The 24,209-nt window shown below is 38.6% G+C and overlaps 1 long non-coding RNA gene across 1 annotated transcript; it reads left to right on the top strand.

Moving 5' to 3' along the window:
* Positions 1-730: 730 nt before the first annotated feature.
* Positions 731-3,224, top strand: LOC129635408 (uncharacterized). The gene is made up of 3 exons (XR_008706265.1): positions 731-1,186; positions 1,614-1,683; positions 3,111-3,224. It is a non-coding gene; the product is annotated as an uncharacterized LOC129635408 (long non-coding RNA).
* Positions 3,225-24,209: the final 20,985 nt, after the last annotated feature.

Genomic DNA, 24,209 nt, shown 5'->3' with positions numbered 1-24,209 from the left:
ATTGACTTATTTGAGTGAATCGTTGTCAATGTAATCTGTAGTGAAAACTAGGTCACTTCATATGTACCATCATATTTATTTTTCCAAAGAAGAAAGTGTCTAAACCCTAGCACTGGAAACAAAATGTTGAACTTCTGAGTGTTTCCTCTTCCCACCCCAGCATATTATTTGAAGGAAATTTTTATAAAATGTCTTGAGCATATTTCTTTGTCAAAACCCACTCTTTGATGCTGAAAATGATACATTTCTATGTATTAAACATGTTTAAAAAAAAACTCAGAAGGTTTGTTTTAGGCTTACTCCTATAAACATCTATACTGTAGTCTAGCTAGATCATGTTCCCACATTTAGCTGCTGAAATAATTGACAGACTTAAATTTGTATACACTCAACAATATTTCGGGTTAACTTACTGGTTAAAAGAACCTTAAGAGGTAAGAAATGGCTTACATTTTTCACTTTCCCATTTGCCGTTAGAAATCTAACACCCATTAACACTATCAGTATTTTGCAGAATGCTTTTTTCTTTTGTTTCTCCTTCCCTCTTTCTTCTTTTGGTAAATGAACAGTATCAGTAAAATCTCTAAGAGAAAGTACTGGGTAATACAGTGTTAAAGTGCTGCTTGAGTTGTTCAATAGTTAGTGGGCAGGTATTACAATTCACTGTAGCTGTAATAGAGGGTAATGTCACTTTAAGACATGTGATACTTTACAGAGGAGGGATGTATTGAAAGAGACTATTGCTACTTACAGCGCCGTATAGCAGCCCTGCTCCTACATTTTGCTGCCTTACTCTGCCCTGAATGCTCTGGAGTGGGGATGGTCCGTCATTAACTTAAACTGATTCTCATCAGGAAACTGCACATTATCTCACCATCATTTCAAAGGTCTCATCTGGCAGAGGTGACGCCAGGAGATGATTTAAAGGTGAAAATGACAAGGTTTCCAGCCCTCAAACCTTGGTTCCTTTTCTGACAATACAGTCTGAATGAACCCAATGTCTTCTTTACTGTGGAAGTAGCATCGGAAGAGAAAAACATATATATTTTTTTAATCCTGATAAAGAAGATTATTGGGAAGCTCTTTTAAAAAAAATCTTCAATTGTGGCACAGATGGATTTTAGAAAGTGTTAGAGCTTTCCAATGAACACTAATAGAGTACTCTGCTCTTGGCTGGATTTTTCAGGTAAGAAGCCTCTTTAAGGATTTAAGATTCAGAAAGCAGATTTGAAATCTATTTAGTCAGGTCTAGAGACCTATGTAAAGCTGAATGCATTATTTTTGGGGGAAACACCTATTAATATAGAGATCACCTCTTGCTAAGAGAGTTAGCAAAGAGAGCTATTTGCAGGAGCCTTGGAAGTAATGTTAAGAATTAAAGAAAGTTAAATGAAAAAAATAAAATAAAAAGAAGGAAAATATTGCAAACCACAGCAATTTTGAGTGCTAAGATTTATATGGGTGAAGAAGAGAAAGCAGTCATTGAAAAACTGTTAAGTTTTTATCCTGGTAGGGTTTTTTCAAGTTTAGATGAATTCCTAGTACATTTTAACTGAAATTCACAGTCATTGCATGCCACCATCCGCTCTATTTTGTCTTTCTATAATTTGCAGGCACCCAGATGCATTCATTTCAGAATTCATAGGAGGAGTGCTGCTCTTATCTGAAGAGAACGCATCTATGGTACACTGATAGTTCTGAAGACAATGAGGCTAAATCTGTTGTACACAAAAGTAAACAGTGGGCTGTGAAACTAATTATAAAGTGAATGGTCCATGTGAATCACAGACCAGGGCATGAAAGGCATCACGCTGTTGAACATAATGTTTTCCTACTTTGCACTTAATTATGGTTGTCACCATTTGTCTATTATAATTTTAAAACCCTTCTTAAAGACTAAGTCTCTCTCTCCTAAAACCCACAAATTATCTTGTATTATGTCTGTATACATACACACACACACACACAGGTATAATGTATATAGTTTGCTTGCTGAACATCACAGCTTTTGAAAGAGGGCCAATTTTCATGAATAAAGAAGCCACACTGGGAGGTCACTAGGAGGTTTTAAATGTAGAGTTTAAATACTTGAAGTATATGATTTGACAATGGAAAGATGAAAAAAAGAAAGAAACAATCTTGGGTCCAAAGCTCTAAGAGAAAAGATTACACTTAACTGGATTCTTATATAGAAAATGCTTCCGTATCACTGGCTGAATAAGGACGATGCTTCAAGTTTGATTAATTTGGCAAATATGAAATGCAGCATAAGGTGTTGTTTGAGAAATTGGACAATATGTAGCGCAGTTGAGCTTTTGTACCTCCTAAGATTCTCATAGGTGCTGAGAAGACTGTCAAAGTTTCAGCGCCTGAGAAAAGGTGGATGTTCGTCCATAAATACATACACCACCTGTATATGCATATTCATCAACACTCAACAAATGCCACAATAAGATCTTAGGAGGCAAAGCAATATTGTAAATTATGGTTTGCTTTAGGAGAGATGCATAGATCTTAGATCTTGTATCTGAAACTCATTTTGGCTGAAGACAAATCCTTCTGATTTTAAGTCCAGCCCCAAACACCAGTTCTTTCAGGAGATTACAACATGCCTCTGAGAAATGATTTCTTAGTTTAGAAGACAGCACTGGAATTAAAAATTCATGACTGTAGAATTAAAAAAAAAAAAAAGGAATCCACTCTTTCCTTCCAGGCTTATGTCAGACTTGCAATGAAGTTAGAATGAACAGGAGCATGCAGGCTTTCAATGCCTGGAATAACTATAGCTTAAAGATAATTGTGTAAAACAGGGTATTTAGTCAGGGTATAGTGTTTCAAACTGTCTAACAGATAGTCAAAAACTTTATTTCTGTATTTCAGCTATCCTAAGAGTTTGGTTTTGCAGAATTTCAAAAATGGATTCATGATCTCGTGGAGAGTGATTTCTCTCAGTCCCACTTCATGCCATGACCTCTGCTGGGTCATTAATTCTAGCCAGCAAAGTAGCAAAGGGACATGACGTCTGAGACCCCCCTTCTCTCATCAGTGGGACTGACGGAGCTGGGGGCTCAAAGCCGGGGGTAATTCTTCCTTTCTAATGTTCCCTTTAGAGAATGGCAATGGTCTCTGCGATGTCCTGGGTCCTGTATTTGTGGATAAGTGCTTGCGCGGTTCTGCTCTGCCATGGATCCCTTCAGCACACTTTCCAGCAGCATCACCTGCACCGACCAGGTAAGTCGGAGGCTGGCTCCACAGTAGCCTCCAGTCTCCAGCCTCTCTGTGGTCTTCTAACAGATGGTTGAAGGCAAGTGACAGAAAGTGCTACAGCGTGGGCAGCTTGCCTCGGAATTCCAAGACTTACTGTTGGCTGGATGTTACGGGGAGTGTGGGGGATACTAAAATGCCATGGATGTATTTCCAATAACTGTTTAGAAAATGTGATTCTGTCTAGGAGTCCCACCATCCCTTGGTGCATAAAGTAGAAGTCTTTTGTTTGTGGATACCTTGGCCAATAGTGAAATATTCTGCAAAAAGTGGGATAACTTTCAAGACTTGAAAAATTTTTAAAGAGGCAAAATACAATATTTGCAATCGAGAAAGTGTGTCCATGATCCTGAGCTGCATTTGTCTGAAGCATAGATACCATAATTTTGATGTGTATGTGGCTAAGGATTTTGTGTGCATGTTAGGGCCAAAATTAACTTTGGAAGTAGTTTGTCAATGAAAAAGAAATTAAACAGCAACTTACTATTTCTTGTCTGGTTTGTCTCCTCTCTTTTCTCCCCTTCTTCACTTTCTGTTCTTCCGGTATGCTTGGTGCCTTTTTTTTTTTTCCCCCCTATCTCTCTTGGCAGTATCAGGGACAAGTTCTCTCTAGCGTGACTCCCCCCCCCAACCACCCTCCACCCCCCCATCGAATTTTAAGTTCCAGATGCATTTTACTTTCTTCGTTTTTCTTTTCAGAGTATATTTCTCACCCTTCCACGGTCTCACGCTTCAATCTGTATTTTTCTCTCCTTTGCCGCTCCAGCTTTCTCATTACTATTCCCTCAGCTCGACTGTCCTCACCAATCCTGGTTCTCGGAAAGGTTGCCTTCCATTTTCTGCTTAGCTTCAGCCCTTGCACTTATTCCTCCACCTTCAGCGCACCCCTTCCCCTCCCCCACCCCCCATCCGATAGCCAGGTCCGGGCTCTGGGGACCAGTTGCGCGCTCAAGCTCCGGATCCTTAGTTCTCTAGCGCTGCCAGCTTTCCACACACACTCCTTCCCTTCCAAATCCCTCTCTGGCTTTCTCCCATCCGCCCGGCTTCCTGCAGCTGCGTGGTCCAGCGTCTATGCCTTTGCCTTTCCCTGCCTCTGCAGCCGGCCTGGGCACCCATCCTGGGCTCTTCGACACTCTCTTCCAGCAACGCCTCCCAGGGCGCTGCTTGCTGCTTTCCTGGGCTCTGCTTCCTGGCTGGGGGCGGGATCGAAAGAGCGCTGCTGCCGCCCAGGTTCTCCCGTGCCGGCTGCGGGCGAGCGCACCAGCCCGCTGAATGCTGCAACTTGGGCCGCCCCGAGAGCAGGGGTTTGGCGGGGCCTTAGCTTGGGGCAGAGGCCCGGGGTTGCCTCTGGGCTCCAGTTGCCCTTTCTCCACTCCCTGGGTCGGGGAGGGATGGCGAGGGGGCGTTGGTGCCCCTGCAGGTGGGTTTGGAAACGGCTTTGCGGATGCTGCGCGCTGGTATTTCTGCTCCGCGTGTATTCTGAGACTGGATCTACCACTGCCAGAGTCCGAGGCATCAGTGCGGAGTTGGAGGAAAAAGAAACGTGGGTCTTGGAATCCCCAGGTTACCTCCAATCAGTAGATGACCAATCTGCTCTGGCAAAAAAACGTCTTTGAGTTGTTACATAGTCATACAAATAACGTGAGAAATTTCTAGTCATGATAATACTTAAAGATAAGCATGAGTAACAGAAACAGCTAATGTGAGTGTTTTAGACAGGACCTGAAGGTTAATTCACGTTGCTTGGCTTAATTCTTATTCAGGTAGGTGTGATTCCCCACCGTGTTGCTCAGGAGACTGAAGTTCTGAGGGTCTGGGTGACTTAAGTTCACACAGCTAATATCTGTCATTGGAGACTTCGGTCTGATTTCATCTCCAGAGCCTGTTTCCCAAAGAGGAAATAATGCCTCAAAGTGCAGAGAACGATCTTGCCATGTAGCCTTTTTGAAGCTGTATGAGAACCTTCATGTAATTCAAGAAAACTTTCCAGTTATGTCAATAAACGGACTCATTTGAAATGCATTCTGAAAGGTGTCTATGGCAGAACTGGTGAGGGGTGGCTTGTGGGGATGACAGAACTCAGGCCAGACCATCAGTACGCATGCATGTGCGTGTGTGTGCACGCGTGTGTGTAAGTGTTCACAGGTGCTCTCAGTCATGTCTGAGTCTTTGCATCTGTCACTGAACATTAGTGATATGACCCTGGACAAGTCACTTTTCTTCTCTGGGCCCAATTTCTCATTTAGGGGTATTGTGGGGAGTGTAAATAAACTAATCTTCAGAAAAGTATAAACTGTAAAACTCTTCAGAAATATCAGGAATTACTGACATCCTGGGGCTTCCCTGGTGGCTCAGATGGTAAAGAATCCACCTGCAATGTAGGAGACCAGGGTTGGACTCATGAGTGGGGAAGATACCCTGGAGAAGAGAATGGGTACCCACTCCAGTATTCTCGCCTGGAGAATTTCATGGGCAGAGGGCCTGGCGGGCTGCAGTCTGTGAGGTCACAAAGAGTCAGACAAGACTGAGCAACTAACACACTTTCACCACTTCATAGACTACAAACGTGCATGTCATAGATGTTGAATTAGTGACGCCTTGCTGTTCACACAGCTAACTATCTTTACTGATAACAATATTGCTTTTACTCTTGCTGTTAATTTTAACTATGTGATACCTGGCTAGAATATACTACCAAATTCCACCTGTCTTATTTTGTGCCCTATGCATACAGTCAAGAAATATGGCACAGTATGCAATGAGTTTTCACATAGACTGTCTCTCAATTAATTGATTAATATATTAGATTTTTTTGGGGTGAAGGGTTGTGGCTATGTAACAAGTAATGTCTTTGTGGAGCTTGTTATCAAAATACAATAATTTTAAACTGGGAAACACATCATAGGTTCTCTCTGCAATTAAACTCAGTATTTTTTTTTTCATTGTTTACTATTAGTAATTGCTTTTTATCATCAGTTCATGGTTCATCTGTACCTCGAATACTCTAAGAAACTGCAGCACTGAAACCAATTTCAACCCCAAGTACTTATACATTTGAGATCTATTTCAGATTCATTGATGAAATGAAGAAACTATAAATACTCCCTTCTAGATGCAGATAATATTAAACTAAAGTCCAGTGTTTCTATGTATTAGGTTTATTCAACTTTCTTGGGTTTTCAACAATAGCTGCAAAGATTAAAGTCATAGATCTTGGACACCGCAATATTCTACATTATTTCAGTGAGAAATACAATCTCCTTTAATGCAATCTTCGGTCTTGATTTTAAGGGAAAATGTATGCTTCCTGTGATGAGAGTTGTGATGTTTCCCTTCATGGGTCTTAAATCTTCAGGGACACTAATGAAATGTGTATGAAAACAAGAGAGAAATCAGGGCCAGTTATCTGTGACAATTCCCTCCTTCAATGAGCAAATAAATAAATAAATAGCTGGATAAATGAGCAAAAAGGAAAAACATAATCTCATTTTCTCAAATCGGTTAAAACAAGTGACATGATGAGAAAAAATGAGACACCAGCAGACCCTGAGCTTTGCCACATTTGCCTAAGCTTGAAAAATCGCCTCTTTCATAAAGTAGGAGCTGGCAGACACCATGTGCATATCAAGTGTCTGGGAAATGTGAAAAATGACACATCTTTCACTCACAGCCCTGGATGGAGTGAAGGCTTTACAGTTGCCTCCTCACCTGTTTAAGAATGTCTGGTCCCCCTCTCTCCAGGCTCTTATAGGCAGCTTCACCATCATCCCCTACACTGTAAGATGGATAGTGCTCTGATCCCAAGCAGCCAATCTCAGTCTCTCAAGAAATAATCCACTCCACTGACAGATGAGTGAAACTGGATGTTCCCCTCATTCAAACTATGCCATACCTGGATGGCACCAGCCAGCCGGAGTCCTTGAGGGAAATGGTTAGAGATTTGGGCCAATTTCTGCTGTCAGCACATAGTATTAGGATCTTGTTTCTGTGAGGTTGTGAATTTGTGATCTGTCTTTTCAATGCTGTTTCTACACAAACAGAATGAAAATATGTTAACTAGAAAACGGACTGAGTTTAATGCATTCCCCTGCAGTCCCAAAGTGCTTCCTATTTTTCATATTTATAGTATTAGGAATGCACCATTTGTTTTCAGTGACTCACTAGTTAAGGAAGATTAAAACAGTCAATCAAATGAAAGTGAATTTTAAAATTACACAAATAAGTAAAATGTGCTATAGATTAACAGATTTGTAATATCAATAATTTAATATTTGGCTAAATCAAGTTTTTTTATTTTGGGAATGATGTAGGAAATTAGTGTAATAACTTGAAGAATACTCATGCCTTTTTAAAAAATATGTACAGTAAAGCTAGAAGAAGGACATTTAATTTAAAAAAGACAGACTGAACAATGAAAACTCAGAGTGGTATTCCATTGTTCCCAGAAGTTAAAATAGACAGCTTCAACTCTTTATAATCACCAGTTATTATGTGACAGGTAAAAAAAGATGAGTGGTTTGCTAAACGTAACTTTCTTATATAAGATTATTTTTCCCCTTATGGGTATAAGATTATGACAGCAATTTTAATGGTTACTTAATTTCAAGGGTGAGGGTACATGGGTATGGGTGTGAGGGGTTGTCCTTGAAACTTAATAAAATATGGATGATTTCAAAATACTTTAGTGAGAAAAGATCTTTAGGATTCTTTAGCAATTTAAAATTATAAAGATAAATTACATGAGACAAGAAGTTGTAAATGCCTTATGAATCATTTATTCTCTCGTCACTGCTATTTTATTGACAAGGGTGTATGGAAGTATAAAAAGATGACACTGAATAGAATTGTCTGTGTAACTTATACTTGGTTTGATTTAAAGCTTTATAAAGCAAACTGTACTTAGAGGTATTTGTGACTTAATTATTACATAGTAAACATCACCATCCATTTTAAAGTGAGTGTTTTTGTGAAGATTGGAAAGCATCCTTGTATACCTTATACTTATTTTTCCCTTACTGTTATATATTACTTTATTGAAAGCTGGTCAGGGAATATGTATTAGAATACCAAGTTTCCTTACAATAAAGGGTTGTTTTACAATTGTAGTATAAAAGAAATAGTGAAAACAAGAGTGGTTGTATATTGAATTTTTAGAATGTGTACCAATTCTAGATTGCTAAGTGTAGTGAATTGGCCTTAGGATTGGAGCAGACAAGTTGTTATTTGGTGTAACTGGTGCTGGTGATAATCCGTCGATCATGTGATTGATGATATTGACCTCATTCTAGAGTCAAAGTGCAGGCATGAGCATTTGATGGTGGCTTAGATGATAAAGAATCCACCTGCAATGTAGGAGACCCGGGTTCAATCCCTGGGTCGGGAAGATTCCCTGGAGGAGGGAATGGCTTCCCACTCCAGTATTCTTGCTTGGAGAATTCCATGGACAGAGGAGCCTAACAGGTTATATATAGTCCATGGGGTCGCAAAGAGTTGGACATGACTGAGTGACTAAAACTTTCACTTTCACACTTTCTTTTCAAAATCAAAATCAGGTAAAGATGCAAATAAAGATTTTCTGACATCCCTGTGAATTTATAAAAGAATTACTACAATGCAGTCTAAGTACTGTTACTTATGACCTTAAGCCTATGGCCTCAGTTTTATACAACAGTGCAAACAGATATTTAGAACTGGCATTAATGAACAGTAGTCTTAGTTGTTCATCTCTTTAAAGTTCATTTAAAATGAAAACTGCTTTTTAAAATCTTCTAATTTTGAACTCTGTGTAAAAATTCAAAGCTTGGGTATAAAAATTGGTACATCATTAAAACAGCAACAACAACAATCTGCAGTGTTTTCCAAAATGTAAAATGTGAAAGTCCTGACACAATTCCATTTCTAGATGCTTATACTAAGGAAATGATTGGATAGGTTTAAAAAGATGTATGTTTAAGGTTTAGTCACTGAAACAGTAATTTTGATGGCAAAAAATTAAAGGAAGTTTCCATCTCTATCAAAAGGGATGTGCGTGCATGCTCAGTCACCTCAGTCATGTCTGACTCTTTGTAACCCCATGGACCATAGCCTGCCAGGCTCCTCTGTCCATAGGAGCAAAATAGTCTGGAGAAAATATTTATTTGTACATGCATAAAAAATATCAGAAAAGATAAAAACATTCCTTATACACTGTTAGTTAAACCTGATGGGAGGATTGGATTGACTTGACTTTTTATTTCCTTTAATTTTGAAAAATTTTCAAATTCATTTCTAGGATGGGTATGTAATGATCTTTAATGAAAAGCTTAAAATCTTAGCTATAGAGAATTCAATGATTAATTTAAAAATGCATCAATGTTCCTTCCCAGTTTAAGGAAAAAGAAGCAAATGTAGGTTGCAAAAGTATCATTAGGCCCTTTTCCTTCTAAGAGCCTTAATCCAATAAAATATTCAGATTAGCATTTCCCAATTCAAAAACACTGTCCCCTCAAGATGCTCTTTGGAGAAAAACTATTAACTGCTGAGGAAACACTCACTGTACGATGTGTCTTTCTCTTGGAGATTTGCAGTGTATGTGAGTGTATGAAAGTTCTGAAAAGGTTTGCAGATGGGAGTCCTGATTGTGTTTAAAATTTTCCAAATTTTTTTTTTTTAATTTGGAAAACACCTACAGTGCCTAGTCATATCACATGCATTGAGACGTATAGGCCTAGATAATCCCGGAATCATGTAACATTCATCTTTTTATCTTTCATTTCTAGTAAGGAACCTGGCATATAGTAGGTACTCAGAAAATATATGTTAGATTATAAAAGAAGAAGGAATGACTGCTCTGGTGGAATCAAACACTCCTTCATTTTTTCCTACTTTGTGTGTATATGGTTGGGTACATCTGTGTCTATATGTGTGTTTGTAATGGAGTGGTATAAACACTAAATTGTCACTGTAAGATATGCATGTGTATGTGCGTATATCTGTGCAGTATCTTTGGGTAGATATTTGACTCTATTCAATATTTGACATTAATCAAAAGCCATGGCTCAGATGGTAAAGAATCTGCCTGCAATGCAGGACCAAGGTTCGATTCCTGGGTCGATCCCTTGAGAAGGGAATGGCTACCCACTCCAGTATTCTTGCCTGGAGAATTCCATGGACAGAGGGGCCTGGTGCGCTACCAGTCCATGGAGTCACAAAGAGTCAGACACGATTGAGTGACTAACACTGATATTATAGTACATTAATCAAAATGGTCCAAAGAACATACTTAAAGATGTAGTGAAAAGTCAAATCCTTAAGGTTTTCAGTCACAGCATGAGTTTTTATTTTTTCCTATAGATTAGAAAATATTATAGGTGTGCTCTTGAGGGTCTGAAAAGGAAACTTCACTTAGTAAATAGGAAAAGGACTTTTGCTTTCAAATCTTCTGATATCAAGAAAAAAATATTCACTTTATCTTTGCAGAAGGAAAAAAATAACACCAGACCAGCAGTTTATCATTTATTTGGGATAAATAGAAGAAGAAGAGTTATTTTGCTAACAATTTGTATAAACTAATTGGATTCCCAAAGATAATATCCTCAAAGTATTTAGGGAATCTTCTTGGCCCACTATTTCTTTCTCTTTCCTTGAGTTTATATGATAAATGTCCAGAGAAAGAAAAGAAAAATGATATATCACAGCACCTTTCTCTCAGAAGATAGATAGACATCAAAGTGATCTGCCTACTCGTTAAGCATATCCTTTCTCCTTGCAGGGCAGGAATCCAATCAAGCTTTCCCTCAGTCTAAAAGGGAGGAAGACTTTGTACATCCTCAGAAAAGGCCATCTTCTGTTGATGGAATTACCTGTGTTTACCATTACCCTGCCCTTAGTAGACCTTCACTTGTAGATGTACCTCCTTTATACCTAAGACTAAATACAAGCTGAGTCTGTGTATATCTAAAGGGGTTTTCTGATTTCCCACTTGTGTGGGTGAAGAATGGACCTCCTGAGTCACATGCTTTGAAGTGAATAAATGTCAGCTTCCAGATTTAGATGAATTACCGCACAGTGCAGGGTGGGGGTGGGTGGCAGAGTGGGGGTGGTGGCGATGGTGGTGGTGGTGGGGGGGGAAGGATTTCAATGCTCCTGAAATTGACAGCAGGCCAGCAGTTCATCCTATCCCTGGATTAAATACTATGTAGGTATTTGATCAATATTTGCTGAGCAAGTAGGCAAGAGTTTTATATCCTTTAAAAAAATGCACATATTGGTGGGAAAGCACCACTTTACACCTTCTCTTATACCTAATGGTGTTGAAGAAAGAGCCAGAGTAGGAGTAGGACACTGGAGCTTTCAGCATCTCACTTCTGTTATCAATTGCAAGGCTCCAGATTAGAAGGTTGGAAGGAAGCAACCATTTTAATATTGCTCCTAGCAACTCCGAGGAGACGATCCATGCATTCCACAAATAGTAAAGTATATCCTGCCAAATAAGGAAGCTTTAAGCGGCCCAAGGAACTGATTCATTGCCTTTATCCATTTGATAGAGCAAGAAGCAGTACAAAATCACCTTTGTATATTTAAAAAACCTTCTGCTAAAGCTATTTGAAAACTTTCTGGATGATTTCATAGATGGAGAAGGCAAATAGCTTCACAGACCAGGTAGTTAACAAAAATAATTGGATCAGCCTGGAGGCCAGATATTACAGAATGCTGAGAACTGTGGCAGCTTAAGAGCATATGCACATCTAGAGGGCATAGCACAGACTTCGCCACACCTGAGGTGGGCTCAATGTGACCCGATCATCCGGTATTTCAAGGCAAGTCAGAAACCTAGAATTTTATGTGTTAAGTTCTTTATCTTTTAAATGTCAAGTGGGCCAAACAAAACTTGACTCAGGGCTATATCCCACTAGCAAGCTGTCAGTGGGTGACCTCAGACAAGATTATCTCCGGCTCCAACAGTTTATGATTCCTGATGAATTTATGCGAGCACAGTGGAGCGAGGTGAAGGCAGTAGGGTCAAAGGGGGAATCTCAATGCAGATCTGTTTCGTTTTGGCCTGCTTTAAAATTATGCCCGTGGATGAGTCCTATTTTGAGTTAAATTCAACATGTTAAAATGCTGTGTGTCTCTGAGCCTTTTATACGCAGTCAACTACTATCACTAGGGGGTCTGATGAACAGAGAGCATTTGTATTATGAAGCCAGTGGCCTAAGCAGAGGTCTCATTTGAATCTTAGCTAAAAGTCAATTAACTTAACTTTAGATTAAGGCTAAGCAGAAAGAGTAATCTGTAAATGTAATAAAACAGAGGGAAGCATCGGACAGCATAATGATGCCTATGTAAAACCCTTTATTTATTAAAGTTCTCAAAATCTAGTCTGCAGTCCACTAGCGGATTATAAATTTATCTTGAAACCCAAGGTGTTTTTTTGTTGTTGTTGTTCTTTTGAGCAAATGATTTAAGATTTTATGTATATTCATTTTGCATATGAACACAGGCTACTTATTAATATACTGGCTGAGTTATCATTCTACCCAAATGACATGTAACTAAGGTTTACTGAGCTTCCTTAATTCGGTATTCTGCTAAGAAAACTGGCTGCTGCCTCTGGGAAACATTGCAAAGTACCTGCATGCAAATAATTAGAACTCATGCAATTTGGGGAAGGATAATTTGTTATCACTGGATCTTGAGTGTTGTTTGAGTTGTTAGTGATTTTGCATTGCTGTGGTCCTTGCTTTTTAATTATAAATTAGTGTTGCTTCAGTTTCATCATTATCAATTAAGTTTGCTGCGGGTTGTTTCATTAACCCTATAGTCTATAATAATGCATATTTGCATACTTGGGGTTTTAAATTTGCTAAGGATTAGACTTTGAAACATTCTTTGGTTGTGGTTAGAAATGATTCATTGATATGCTTATTGTAAAACATGTGTTTATATCACTCTCAAAACTTATTTGTATGGTGACACTAGCCTAGTAACATTTTATATATGGCCTGTGAACCTACGCGACATAAATTCTCAAGAGAAGAAACATTTTTGGGGTTATTTTTATGTCTGTAAGGCATTGTTTCATAATATACTAGCATATTAATAGGTTCATCTTATTTTACCAAAATAATGAGTGATTCATAAATGCATCTTTCCAAATATTTATTACCCAAGTATTTTCCCACTGGAAGTGGAAACAGGTAGAAACTGGATATTGCACCTCCTCAGGGTGTTGGGATTAGGAAAATTTGAACACCACCGTTCTTTGAAGAAATTGTATCTAGAGGTCAGACCTACTGGAACTCTGAATTAAAAACTATATGACAAAGCAAAAAATAAAATAATAAAACCATTTTTTTTCTGAGATAAAATGATAAGATATAAGACAGGAGAAGAGGGTACTTGGAAGCTTCCCAGATGAGGTCTTATTAAGTTGAATTGTTTTTGTAGCTTCTTACACTTTTTATCTGATGAAAATGCAAGATGCCATGTACTGGACATGTGTTTGAGAAAGTAGGTCACTGGGTGAACATTTATAGGGCAGCATTTTTGACAGTTACTCCCAGGATTGTTTAGAAGAAAAAGCAGATTTATGGCATACATGCTGCCAATCTCCAACCCTCTATCTATCACAGGCCAAAGGAATCAATCACAGTGATTGTTCCCACAGAGCCTAGATGCAATTTCAGAATCTTTTTCAATCCTTCTCTGGACCACATACTAATTGATTGACACAAGCAAGTTGAGAGTCTTTGACCGTCCCTGCTGGTTCATTGACCATCTTTAGAATCCCTCTCCTATCCAAAAATACATACCATGAAACAATTCGTAAAAAATAAAAAGATCCAAAGTGTGATTAAAGCAAATATAAATAGCCACACACGTCTAGTAATGATGGTTTAAGATAGTGGATCTTTAGTCATTCTGTCAGCTTCTAGTATTTGCAGAACTTTCTTTTTATTTAATCCAGAAATTTTTTATTACTTTCCCCATTCTCTTATTGTATGTCAGGGATACAAGCTGCTTGTCATAGGAGCTCTAGTCAATCAGGTGCTTGATCATAAAGCATGAAGCACTTCATTCTGAACAGAGAGGATTTGAGAAGCCCTCATAGAAAGCTGGATTTTGTGTTGGCTTTGAATGTTGGGTAGGAAGTCAGCTAGTGGGAAAGACAAAGGGTTCCATAATGAACCAGAGGAAACAGAACAAGTAAAGTCTTAGTGGAAGGTAAGGGGGATAAGGTAGGACTGCGACCTAAATGTCTATAGGCCCTAAACTAGTTGGAGAACTTCATATTATTGCAGATAAAGGGAAAGCAAGATTTTGTTGTTGTTGCTGCTGCTGCTGCTAAGTCGCTTCAGTCGTGTCCGACTCTGTGCGACCCATAGACGGCAGCCCACCAGGCTCCCCCGTCCCTGGGATTCTCCAGGCAAGAACACTGGAGTGGGTTGCCATTTCCTTCTCCAATGCATGAAAGTGAAAAGTGAAAGTGAAGTCGCTCAGTCGTGTGCAACTCCTAGCAACCCCATGGACTGCAGCCTACCAGGATCCTCCGTCCATGGGATTTTCCAGGCAAGAGTACTGGAGTGGGGTGCCATTGCCTACTGTTTTATAATCTAAAGGTTGCCTTAGCAATGTACACTGATGATCACAGATGAACAGCTAGTTAAAATGGAAGAAAGAAGCCCCAGGATCCACAGTTTGAGTCTCTATGGAAAGCAAGTCATTTAATAATACAAGCCAAAATATGCTACTTCTGCTGATTTTTAAAGTCTGGTTGTTACTTTAGAGTAAACTACATATCTCTTACATCAAAACCTAAGGATAATAATTTTATTTTTAATGGACAACAAATTTAATGTGTTATTCAACAAATGTTTATGAACTGCCTACTAGGTTCAGAAAACTACACTTCCTCAATAGTTATAGCAATGCCTCTTTACTATAATCACTGGTTTAATGTTGCTTTTCCTGATTGGATCACCAGTTCTGTGTAGGTAGGGAACTGAGCAGTCTGGGGATCCCTGACTGGGTGTCTGGCCCATGTGCATGTGCTTAATCGCTCAGTCGTTTCCAGCTCTTTGCGACCCCATAGACCGTAGCCTGCCAGGCTCCTCTGTCCATGGGGATTCTCCAGGAAAGAATACTGGAATGGGTTACCATGCCCTCTTCCAGGGGATCTTCCCAACCCAAGAAAGCCCCATCTGGCCCATGGTTCTGTGCTGTGCTTAATCGCTCAGTCATGTCCAACTCTTTGCAACCCCATAGACTGTAGCCTGCCAGGCTCCTCTGTCCACTAGGATTCTCCAGGCAAGAATACTGGAATGGGTTACCATGCCCTCCTACAGGGGATCTTCCCAACCCAGGAATCGAACCCAGGCCTCCTGCATTGTAGGCAGATTCTTTACCAGCTGAGCCACCAGGGAAGCCCCAACGTATGGATAATAATGAAAAGCTGAGAGGGAAACTTAGGTTATATCTTGTCTTTCACTCAGGTGCTCTTTCCATCACAACCGAGTACTACTTTTAGGAATATCAGCAAATTGGTCTTGGTTTAATATAATTACAAAATAAATTTCTATATTGTGGGGCATTGTGCTGTATTAATAGGCTCTGTGTCTTAGGCTTGGCTACATCATGCTATAATTTTAATTTCCTGTGCTCGATAGAACTTTAGTGTTTATATTTCTTTGCATACAGGCCTGACTGAGAGCATGCTTTCTTTGCTTGTTGCATTAACAGGACCTCATTTTCAAGTATTTTTTTATAGGGCTATGGTCTTAAAATGTTTTGTTTTGATTTTTAGACTCTGGAGGTCCTTTTCTTGTGCTCCAGGGGAGGAAGAAGCAGCATAAGATGAATCTACATTTATTAGACTCAGTCATAGTGTAGATTTTCTGTTTTACTTAAAATGAAGTTATAAATCATTCACAGTGGAGAAGAATTCCACCTAACTGCAGTTTAACTTTTTGATAAGATTTTTTGGCATTTATCATGTTGAGACTTTATAAATTATCTAGAATATTGTAAAGTGGGCTGACCTTTCTGGTAAGTGGTTTGATCATTTGCAGCAGTATCTTTTTGCTAAAATATAGAATTTGCTATCTTTCAAATAAAACTTGCCAGATTCATAACTCAATAACATATTTGGTAGAAATTGCTTACATAATCAGACCTGAAGTTTCCCTTTCAAATTCCTCTCACCATCAAAACAAATCCTTTTGTTTGTTTGAAAATATCCCCATGGCCAGTGGTGGCAAATTCTTGAAACATAGTCAACTCTTCCTATAACCATACATTGCATATATGATTGCTAATCAATTATGACACTCTTTGTATTTTCACCTAGATTCAATCTCTGAATCCTTCCAAGCACTGTGTTCCAATCATGAGTTGTTAAAAGAGGTAGGGATGCTTTCAAAAACAACCACAAGAACCACCCCCACAACCATCATCATTCAGCACCTACAATGTCAAATACTGTGCAGTTTCCTACCTGGACTTACTTGTTTAATTTTGAGGTGAGACAGTTGTCCATTCTTGAGCTATGCTGTTCTTATATGTAATTGAAGTCCCCGTCAAGGTGGGCTATATTATTCATTTAAAATAATGATATAAATAAGCATTGACATGTAAAATATTTAGGATGGTACCTGCAGCAAGACTGTTTCACCCCATTTGTGTAGCTACTGTGTACATCTTTGGGAATGAGGTAAAGAGCTGACTTGCTTGCAGGCTTTTTACCTGATCTTACCCTTTTTGCCACCTGTGATCCTTGGCCAAAGAAGCTGTAGGAATTGGAGTAGCTTGGTATCCTAATCAAACCAGGAGTTCTCATCCTAAGTCTATCACTACTAGCTCCAAGTGTGGACTAGACATTATAATTCTCCCTGCCTCACTCATGAAATGGGGATTCCTGTGTATAAAATTTCCACCTTTCTGACTTACGTAAGGAATAGAGAAGGTATCCTTTCTATATCTGTCATATAGTACCTGTCCAGCACAAAGCATCTTACTATATTGTTATGTAAATATATGAATGTCACAGCAAAGATGGTATAGAAGGACTGCTTTATACTGACATGTATACCCATAATATTTTATTCTATAAGATGATGCATATAGAAATTTTATAAGTTAGACTTATTTGACTCACTTTATGAATACATCTGAGAATTCTGATAGTAAAATTCATGTATTCATAACAGTTAAAAGGTAGGGATTTTAGAGCTAGTCTCTACTCTGGAATACATAATGGTTAGCCATTAGTTCTAAGTCAATATGACCAGGTTAATACTCACAGTATACTTCCTTTCAATAGCAGGTTGTGTAGGTAATTACTGAAGAAGGTGCTCTAATCCATAAGTTTGGTAGAGTCTGTATGATGTCAAATAATAGGGAAGTTTGGTTAATTAATTAAAACATCTGGCCAATATTTCATTAACAAGAAATGGTCTAAAAGCCAGCATTGGCTCTTTGTGATTCTCAGAATGGGTTATAATTGTATTAAAACCCCATTAAAAGAGCCACTAGTCAACTGAAATCTTATACCATTTATCCATATTTCCTTAGTTGTTTCTTTTTCCATTTATAGTGTTGTCCTTCCAATAACCCATCACCTCTTTATCATAAGACCCAACTGCTAAAGGAAGTAACCCAGGTGTATACTGATTTGCACATTAGTACCTAAACATCCACGGTTTTCATCCCAGGGTACCATTTTTGTGTATTATTATGTGCACCCCATATTTTCTACTTTGAATGCAAAATGATTTCTTTATGTACTAAGGATTGCTTAAGTAGCATGGTGTCTAACATTTTGAGCCTTAGCAAAAGCAGCAACACAAAATAAAGTGCCAGTGGTCAATTTCTTATGTTTTAAGACTCCAGGGAATTTGAATTAACATAAAATAATAGCCTATGCAGTTAGAAGCATGGATTAAATATATTATAAGATGATGATAAATTTGCAATTACTGTTTAAGAGTCTCCTAAGAACCATATCCAACATATCCAAGAGCTCTCTACTGAAGAGGTCAAAGCCTTATAGAAGTCTTGACGAGTTACTTGATAAAACTTTATCTCTTTTTTACTGTCTCATTAACATACTTCAAAAATGCTGTTAAGTATTTCTGGCAAGCTGAGCATCAGAGTAATTTTACAGTAGTGTAAAGGATTTATTATACTCTTTTCATGAGCCTATTTATATTCAATAGTGACATTAATAGGTTGCCAAAACAAACTAGAGTTAATTGTATTTAATTAAATTGTTGAAAACAACTAAGGGTAGTTTATTATTATTGTAGGCAGAAAGCTCTATTGATGTACTTATTTGTGTGAATAAGATCTGGGGTAAAGTTCTTTCTCATGGGTATGGTATTATTCGTCAACAGAAAGCAATATAAAAATGCTAATTTGAGAAAGTTGTTATTATAATAGAACATTTGGAAGTGGAAGCTTCACATAATGTTTATAATTTTATATCCAGTATTAGACAGATAAAGTGGGGTTTCTGCCAAAACAGACATCCCTGTTCTACTATGCATCCTGAGGAGCTCCAAGACCATCTATTCATCTCTTCTTCCTCCCGTTGAAGGAATATTTGGTGGGGGAAAGGTCTAAGATCTGGGTCAAGTCTTCTGTGAAAAAAAATGCTTTAAATGAAACCTAGAAAAGTAGAAGAGGTGAGATCAAGAGTTAGGGATGTAGTTTGGACAGCAAAGAATTCCAGGCAGGTAAAGATAATAGCATTATGAACATCTGGAGTCAGAAAAGAAGATGCATTAGAAAACTCTAAAGAAGATCAGAAGATCATGGAAAGGGCACTTCTTTGTCATGTTTTAAAACATCTAAATGTTTTGAACATAATAGGAGACAAAGAGTATATGCTGACTTTGGAAGGGAAAAGCTAATTTAGCACTCCTCCTCCTTGTCTGAGATAGATAGATGTATGTATGTATGTATGTATATATATATATATATATAGTTTTACTAAGTACCGTGTGCCTGTCAGTGTGCTAAGAATTCCATATTATTTCATTAACCCTTATACTTACCACTGAAGGCAGCTACTCTTGTTCTCTTCTTTCTACCAATGAAGGAAATAGGGTTCAAAGAGTTTGAATAACTTGCTCAAAGTACACAGCCAATAGGTGGTGAAGCTATGATTTAAACTGGGATAATCTGGTTCCAGATCCCATGCTCTTCATGTCTACAACACTAAAATTATTTGCCTCTACCAGCATCATTAGTTTTAGTTGTGATGGACAGAATTAAGAAGGAAATGAATGTGTTTCAGAAGAGGCTACAAGATGCTATGATGACCAATCAGCTCCAAATTTCAATGGCTTAACACACAGAAGTTATTTCTTGTTTATGGTACTGTCCTCTGGGGTTGGCTAGAGACTGTGGTCTGTGCTATGGTCAATCCAGAATTAGGAGCAGCATCTGTCATTCATCATGGCAGAAAAGAGGAGAGAATTTGAGGTAACATTAGCAAATAAATGCTTCAGTTTGGAAGTGACACATGTCACCACTCACGGGCCAGATCTGGTCATATGGCTCAACCCAATGGCAAAAAGCCAGAGAGTACAATCCTATCATGTTCCCAGAAGGCAGATAACAGGAAATATCTAGTGAAGAGCCTTCATGGTAACTGTGAAATGCCTTAATGACTAGGAAATATTTTCTTTGTTACAGTGCCCTTTCATTCTTAGATATCCAAGTTTAGATATCTCTGCTTATTTTAGTATTTGGATAAGGCTCTAAATGTTTCAGTTACTCAGTCTATAAAGAAGAGGATAATCCAGTTAGTGAATCTAAAAAAGCAAAACAAAACCAGATGCACCATGACACCAAGCATACAGTTTTGTTTTGTTCTGTTTTCACACAGCTGACTTTTGAACAAATGGGTGTCACAGGGCCCAGCTCCCCATGTAAGTGAATGTGGAGCAAACCTCTGGGGCCATCAGAGACCATGCACTCTTCTCCACTAAGTCCTTTCCCATAGCAAACACCTAAAGCGCTCGCTTGCTCACTCTCTCTCCTTCCCTCCCTCTACCCTCTCATTTGTGTGAGCCTAATAGTTGCTTTTGAACTGTGGTGTTGGAGAAGACTCCTGAGAGTCCCTTGGACTGCAAGGAGATTCAACCAGTCCATTCTAAAGGAGATCAGTCCTGGGTGTTCACTGGAAGGACTGATGTTGAAGCTGAAACTCCAATACTTTGGCCACCTCATGTGAAGAGCTGACTCATTGGAAAAGACCCTGATGCTGGGAAAGGAGGAGGGCAGGAGGAGAAGGGGACGATAGAGGGTTAGATGGTTGGATGGCATCACTGACTCGATGGACATGGGTTTGGGTGGACTCTGGGAGTTGGTGATGGTCAGGGAGGCCTGGTGTGTTGTGGTTCATGGGGTTGCAAAAAGTTGGACACAACTTAGTGACTGAACTGAATCTGTGAAGTGTCCTCCTCCGAGGAGCCTGGCAGGCTACAGTCTATAGGGTCGCAAAGAGTCAAACACGACTGAAGCGACTTAGCACACGCAAGCACACACAATGTGTGAACTGATCTCTGTTTTAAGAATTGTTGCCAGTGACCAAAAAGTCAAAGCATTCATTACTCTACCATCTGGGAGGCTGCTGTTTGCTTTAGATGAAACATTTATAAAGCATATTTAGAAAGAAAATATTATTTTTATATTATCCTAGTTATTTTTTAGTTTTCTTGTTTCCATTTTCAAAACTGTATCTGCTCCTAGTTGGCAGGCAGAGAAATCAGTTATGGATCAAATGTACCCATTTGTCATGGATTAATGCATATAAATGCTCTGATGACAGCAGGAGAGAAAGGCTGTAAGGATAGATGCTGACTTTGGAAGACAAAAAATTAATGAAGCTAGGGAAAACAGTGATAGCATAGCGCATTGCAATTGTAGGTGCTAAATGACTTATTTTCATACCCTAGGAGTATAGTAACATTATTCCTCTCTTCCCTCCTTTAATTAGGTGCTCTTATAATCCATAGTGGCCTCAGCTGACAAAAAAGTTGTTTTAGGAAGAGTCAGGCTTCCTGGGAGCTGTTATTAAACAGACAGGGTTTTTTTCTTATTAGCTACAAAACTGTGTGTTGATGAGCAGACAAAGCTGTAATTCACCAATATGTGTCTAAGGAAGAGAAGAAAAAAATAGGAAGACTAGATTGGTCCATCAACACTTCTGTCACAAATGCCATTACCAAGCGGCACTTCCCATGGATGGTTCAGGAAGACGACACATATCAGGTTTAGTCCTGTTAAACATGGCTTCAGTCTCTAACTTCCTACCTCTTAGTGGTGGAATAAGGCTGAGGTAATTATTTTGTCAGGATTTTAAAGGACTTTCAAGACTGTCTCCTTGGTACACACAGACACACTTGATTAAACATTGTTAAATTACTTAAACATAATAATTAGATAAGTTAAGAATGAGGAATTACTTTAACAGTTATCTATATCAAGCTTTCCTTGGACACTTCATTTGCCTCAAAGCAACCCCTGCCAAGTGGTTATGGATTCCCTGGTTGGGTCCTTTGATTTGTTGGGGCATTCTGAAATCAGGACTCATTTTTTGACCTACATAAAATTCTTTCAATCATAAAACTGATTTGCCCCCATTCTCAAGCCTGTTCCATCCATAGTTTTATTCATCTCAGTTAATGGCCATTTCAGCCTCCCCATCCTTTTCATCAAAACCCTGGAATCACCCTGCACTCTCTCCCTCAAATTTCATGTTCAATCCATGAGCAAGACTATACTTCCTGAATGAGTGTATGTCTACGTCTAATTGAATCACTATGCTGTACATCTGAAACTAACACAACAATATAACTCAGCTTACTCAAAAAAAAAAAAAAATAGACTGTTAATTCCCTAACTTTAGAACATATCCAGACTCCAGCCACTTCTCACCTTTCCCCTGTTATCTCTGTGGTGGATTCTCTTAGATCCCCACTGGCCTCCTTGCTTTCCCTTCAAAAATAGACACAACTTCTGTGTTTGTTGGCTCTTGCTCTGCCTGGAATGTTCTTCCCTCGATATCTACATGGAGTACATCCTCACCCCCTTCAAATTTCTGCTCGAATATTGCCTCCTGTGTGAGGTCTCACACAACCACTTTATATTAATTCTTATTTCACCCTCCTCCCAGCACTTCAGATCCTGTACCCTGCTCTCCTTTTGCAGTAGCATTTGTTGCCTTTTAACTTGATATATCATTCACTTATTTGTTAACTTTATTACTTGTCTTCCCCCATTAGAATCTAAGTTCCACGAGGACATAGATTTTCTTTAACCAACCTTAGTCCCTGATGTATCATAGGGCACAAAGAAGGCTCTTAAGACATGCTGATTAACTAAATGAATGAAAAAATGAAAGAGAAACTTTAGGACCTCATGAGATAGAGCTCATTCTTTCTACTTCACATTAAATATTGTAAAATAAGTATTCATAAATTACTTGCTAGAGTTTCTGTCCACTGCTGAAAAGGAAATTCTGTCCTAGATCTATTGGTCCTGATCCTCTGAATTGGCATGACTCTATTGGCCACAGGAGTGAGCACCAGGGTTGGTCTGAAGCCCACAGTCCACGGCCAAACCCTGTGATAATAACATGAAGAAGAAGGAACTTTTATAATCTCAATTTTCCAGATGAAGAAATACAAGCTCAGAGAGGTTAGGTAATTTGCTCAATGTCACACAGCTAGCAAATGACTGAGCTAGGGTTCAGACCCAGACAGCAGTTTATGCTCCTAACGACTGCCCTAACTCTAACTTGTGTGACCTTATTTCAGGAAAGGGGTACACAGTTATCTTAGGATGTCACTCTTATGGAAAATGAACAATAGTTTCAGACTTTTTCTGAGTCTTTTGTAAGACCTGGGATGTTTGTTACCTTTTGTGGTAGCCTGTTTCAATATTGGATAGCTGAAATGATTAGCTTTCTATACCCCCATGATGCTTAGCAGAATCCTAGGGAAGAACATCTGGATGGTTTTTAGTTCTGTGGCAGGCTTTAGAACAAGCTCAATATGTTTTCCATAAAAGAACCATTTAGATGTAAAGACAGTATATCTCTCCTAGGACATCCTTTTCCAGGCTAATTGATTGTCGTATGAAATAGTGTGGCTGTGAGCTAACACAGGACTATTGCCTGTGGAACCCCAATTTTTATTTAAACAGCCCAAGGTCACAATAGCTGTTTTGGCAGCTCTACCAACCTGCCAACTCAGATTGAATTTATCATCAGTGAAAACCCCCAGGTCTCTTTCACACGCCATAGTGAAGTCATATCTCCTCAAGTCTCTGTTTTCACAGTTGGCTATTTGGACCCAAGTGTGGATTTTAAATGTGTCCCTGTTACTTTCTATCTTGTTAGATTTCAACCTTCATTTCATCTTATTGGAAACTTTCAAAATTACAATTCTCTCATCTAATATTTTAACTAGACTGCCCAAACTTAATGGTTTTGAATGAATAGAAATATCTACAAATATTAAAAAAATTATTTCCTAAACATGAATAAAATAATCCTACATTCTAGGATGCTAACATTTTTGTGAATTTAAGAAGATGATATCATTTTGTGAATTTAAGATTTTTAAGCTGCTTCTTACATATGTGACCTAAGAGATGGAAATTCCACACAAAATATTATTTGGAAAAATAGATAATCTCTGAGAGCTTATTCTGTAGCAGTGTAGTACAGGAAAAATACAATGAGAGCCAAATAGGTAATTTAAAATGTTCTAGTAGTCACATTTCTAAAGCTTAAAAAAAGAGAAATTAATTTTAATAATTTTTTAACCCAATGTATCCAAACTATGACTGTGTAACAAGTTTCCAGAGATTGGGAGGCCCTAGAGAGCAATCCCTTCTTCGTGTCTTCTTCTCATGGATATTAGTGCTCCTTGACATGTGGCCTCCTCTCTCCA

The sequence above is a fragment of the Bubalus kerabau genome, chromosome 20 (assembly GCF_029407905.1).
Source record: "Bubalus kerabau isolate K-KA32 ecotype Philippines breed swamp buffalo chromosome 20, PCC_UOA_SB_1v2, whole genome shotgun sequence".
NCBI lineage: Eukaryota > Metazoa > Chordata > Mammalia > Artiodactyla > Bovidae > Bubalus > Bubalus kerabau.
Note: the sequence above shows the minus strand (reverse complement) of the source record. Positions and strands in the feature narration are given on the sequence as shown.